A 3,945-nucleotide genomic window follows, 5' to 3' on the forward strand; every position below is an offset into this window, starting at 1 on the left:
TTCACCTGCAAACGGGTCGACTTCCTCAAAGTACCGGCATCCCTGTTATCGTCTAGCACTTCTCCAAACCCGAACGTGTCTAGTGTCCGGTCGCAAACCAATCCTGGTCTCATAATCAAACATGACATTACTCCATTCTGCAAATCCTGGTCTCATCAGCAAACATGACATTACTCCATTCTGCAATGTTCCAATGTTGATGTGCAACAAAATAGTTCAAATGGCTCTGAGCACTATGGGACTTAACATATGTGGTCATCAGTCCCCTAGAACTTAGAACTACTTAAACCTAACTAACCTAAGGACATCACACACACCCATGCCAGAGGCAGGATTCGAACCTGCGACCGTAGCGGTCGCGCGGTTCCAGACTGTAGCGTCCAGAACCGCTCGGCCACCCCAGCCGGCGATGTGCAACAGCCCAGGTCCTTCGATTGCGTCAGTTCCGTTGGTTCAGTGCAAAACTTCCCATTGGTCTTCTGAAATGAAGAGCATTCTGATGCAATCTTCTTCGCACTGTCTGCTCTAAGATATGAATCCCTGTTTTCCGGGAGAAGTCATTTCCAATATTGCTGGCAGCTGACGTTGACCGCCTGAGAGCCGACAGTTGAAGGACATCCGCATTGGTGTTGTCATACGAGGACGACAACTACGTGGTCTGTCGTTCCATTTCTCGTCTCTTCGTACTTTCTCGACACCTTAGATGCACCACTTTGAGCGAGATGTAACCGATCAGCAACATCTTCCTGTGTATAACACGCTGAAAGTAAAGCCACTCTTCTGACTACATCAAAGTGTACATGCCTCTACGTGGCGTGTTACTCCAGTGCTGAATACAAACTGAATGAAGCTGTTGTTGATGCTAGAGTGCTCGCAGTGTGCCGCTGTGGCAGCGGTATGTTTACATGACTGGGAAACGACCACGAAGCATGCTGGTAGTAAAACACCGTCCAGTATATGGGCTCTAACTGGTCAATAACACCTCTACATTTTACAATAGTATTCGAAATCTTTGTTGAGCAGTGTACATCAATCTTATCCCCTTCAAAATAATCCCTATTATGTACTATACATTCATGTCAGCTCTTCTTCTGGCCCCCGAAACACTGCTGGAACTCGACCTTTGAGATAGATTTTAGCTCTCTAAGCGATGCGTTTTTAATCCAATCTATACTTGTATAATGACAGCCCTTTAAATTTTTCTTTAGTTCTGGGAACACAAAAAGTCACTTCGGGCCTTATATGTTGAATGTGGAGACTGGAGAATCATTACAGTATTCTTCTTTCTGTTTTTTTTTTTTTGCGCCAAAAAGTCACAAAAAAGAAACGAAGTGCAAATAGGGGTATTACTATGACGTAGAAACCACGAATTGTTTCGCCACGAATCTAGTTTTTTAAGAACTTCATGCAAACGGCATTGAACTTGTAAGTAGTGCTTCTTACTGATAGCTCGATCTTGCCGCAAGAACTTGTCGTCCACTGTGCCGTTAAAATCTAAGAACACAGGGAGCTTAACTTCCACGTTTGGCCGGACACGCCGCTGCTTTTCGGGCTCGACGATCCACAATGCGTCCACGGGGACGATTAGGCCTTAGATTCGATGTGATATCCGTAAAGCCATGTTTCATCACTTTTATGGCAAGTTTCAGTAGTTCTCCATGCTTGCTGACTTCAGCTAGCGAATCATGAACGACTTGTGTTCACCACAGTTTCTGTTCGAAATTCAATAATTTTGGAAAAAAATTTCTGTCACACGTTTTCTACCCATAAAAACCGAAAAAATTTCGTGTTGCTTGCTAATTGATATTCCTACATCATCAACATCATCAGTGACTTCTCTGACTGTGATTCGGAGATCATTCATTGTTATTTCTTTGACTTTCTCGACGATTTCATCGGTTGATGTGTTGGGCCTTCCAAGGGCGCTCGTTGTTTTCAGTGCCTTCGTGGTCATCATTGATACGCTTATACCACTCATAAATCCTTGTTTTACTCATAACAGACTTACTAAATTCAATATTTAGATTTCTAAAACTTTACTTCGTTCGTAGGTGTGCAGCAAAATTTGATACAAATTTTCTGATCTATTTTTGTACAAAATAAGTAACCGTCTGTACTATCAAATCACGTTACATTTTTTACAGTTCACAACAAACTAAATATCCAATATGGCTAACACTGTACAGACATTTTTCAGCCACAATTACCGACGCAACAACGAAAAATCGTGCGAATCGTGCTAAGCAAAATGCGAAATTACAAAATTCCGCTTACTTTTTAACACACCTAGGGTTAGTAGCCGCAAACAAGGTGTGTTCACATTTTTTTCGTTCACGATTCTTTTACGTAAGAGAAAGATAATTATTCGTTTGGAGTGAACAGAAATATGTTTTGTAAGAATCCATATGTTTTGTAAGAATCCATGTGAGCAATTTGACGAAGAATGACCGGACTAGCAGGGGCTAAGAAGTCTGTTGCTAACAAATATTTGCATAAAAATAAAAAAGAAGTTAATTTAAGTTCGTAAGTTTGAAGCACAACATTGTTTGTATGTACGGACGTGAAATGTGGAAGGGGAAAAGCAAGACAGAAGAAAATGAAGTCATGTAAGTGAGATGCTACAGAATAAAATTATAGACACTAGACAAAGTAGTATTATATGTTGAGGTAGAGGGGTAGCTACTTTGAAGATATATTTAATTCGCTTCTTGCTGAAAAATACAGCTATTTACAAGGGCAAATTAACAATCACACACCGAGCGAGGTGGCGCAGTGGTTAGCACACTGGACTCGCATTCGGGAGGACGACGGTTCAATCCCGTCTCCCGCCATCCTGATTTAGGTTTTCCGTGATTTTCCTAAATCGTTTCAGGCAAATGCCGGGATGGTTCCTTTGAAAGGGCACGGCCGATTTCCTTCCCAATCCTTCCTTAACCCGAGCTTGCGCTCCGTCTCTAATGACCTCGTTGTCGACGGGACGTTAAACACTAACCACCACCACCACAATCACACTGCAACGCTACAAGATAATTCATAATTTAAAAAACAACGTATTTTGCTTGTTTATTGTCTTCAAGATAAAAAATTAAGAAGGCGTGGTTAAAACCGAAGAGAAAGATTACAGATTATTAAAATACACTGCAAAGGTACTCACGTGCCTGTTAAATTTCATCTGTAATCTTCAACAGTGTGTCTTACGGTACTATAGTCCGTACAGTGAAAGAAGAGCTTTCACACTTAAAGTGGGGTTGGCACAGCAGCTTCGCTCCTCTACGTCCATCAACCACGTAATGTGATTTCGTATACGTTTCCATGGCAATGCCCCAGTGTTGCTTCTGCACTGTAGCGACGTACGTAGCTTCCGTACTGCCAGCAGCCTATCGAGCTTCGCAGTTGAACGTTGCTTTCTGTCAGGGCTCCTCATTCTCTGTACGTGGTATTATTAAAATAGGTAAATCTAAAGTATTCTCTTTGTAAATACAAATTTAGAAACGACAATACAAGGTGATTATAAAAGCCATGAAATATTTTTAAAATTGTTATAGGTAAATGGATCAACAGGTCATTTCTAAGAACGCTTGCTTGCGATATACAGCCGGATTCAACTGCCCTTGTACTTATTTCATGCAGTCCGTAACGTTTTCTGTCCTTAAAAAAAATTACTCGTGAGATTTTCATTTTCTCTCACTCGCTACGTGCCAACTATAAGTTCTACAGAAAACTGAACAGGACTGTTTTGTAGGAAATTCAGTGTAGTTAAATTTGATACTGGGATACATTTTCGCTAGAGACCGTAGCTTCCGAGTTACTCAAGGCGAACGTACAAAAGTGAGCTCCAAAGGCACCCCGTGCTCCACTCTCAGCCCCAACCGGTCAGAATATCCATTATATTGCTCATGTCACTTCCTCCTACCACTGTACAAAAATTTGTGACAGCACGAATTA

The 3,945-nt window shown here is 41.5% G+C and overlaps 1 non-coding gene across 1 annotated transcript; it reads left to right on the forward strand.

Moving 5' to 3' along the window:
* Positions 1-2,758: 2,758 nt before the first annotated feature.
* Positions 2,759-2,831, forward strand: Trnaa-cgc (transfer RNA alanine (anticodon CGC)). Its single transcript has one exon. It is a non-coding gene; the product is annotated as a tRNA-Ala (tRNA).
* The last annotated feature ends 1,114 nt before the right edge of the window (positions 2,832-3,945 follow it).

Source organism: Schistocerca nitens, chromosome 8 (genome assembly GCF_023898315.1).
Source record: "Schistocerca nitens isolate TAMUIC-IGC-003100 chromosome 8, iqSchNite1.1, whole genome shotgun sequence".
In the NCBI taxonomy this organism is placed as follows: domain Eukaryota; kingdom Metazoa; phylum Arthropoda; class Insecta; order Orthoptera; family Acrididae; genus Schistocerca; species Schistocerca nitens.